Here is a 384-nt window from a genome sequence, read left to right on the forward strand (position 1 = left end):
CCCACTTGAAGCTTTTGCTGTGATATCAGAGTAAAAGTGTACTCCCTTCCCCCATTAAGAGTCTAATCCTGGTGTAAGTGATTCTTTAATTTTTTTTTTTTCATGGTGACTGTGTGCATCTTTTGTCTTCCAAAGAATACGTGAACTCTTGGATTGTATTGTCTCGGGATTGGAAAGGTGAAAATGATTACTCCGGAGTTAACGTGTCACAAAGGCATACTTTGGCATTTTCCCTTTGCAGAATGTAATCAGACTTGCAACAGATATATCCAAAGTCATTGAGACAGTTGAGAACATATTCTGTCTCATGCTACACCAGGCACCTCTGTAGTGCCGCTGGCCAAGTGAATCACGTTTGCGGTATCTATAGTAGTACATTGAAAG

This window comes from Gavialis gangeticus, unplaced genomic scaffold (assembly GCF_001723915.1).
Source record: "Gavialis gangeticus isolate Ggan-Ray unplaced genomic scaffold, GavGan_comp1, whole genome shotgun sequence".
NCBI classification, from domain to species: domain Eukaryota; kingdom Metazoa; phylum Chordata; order Crocodylia; family Gavialidae; genus Gavialis; species Gavialis gangeticus.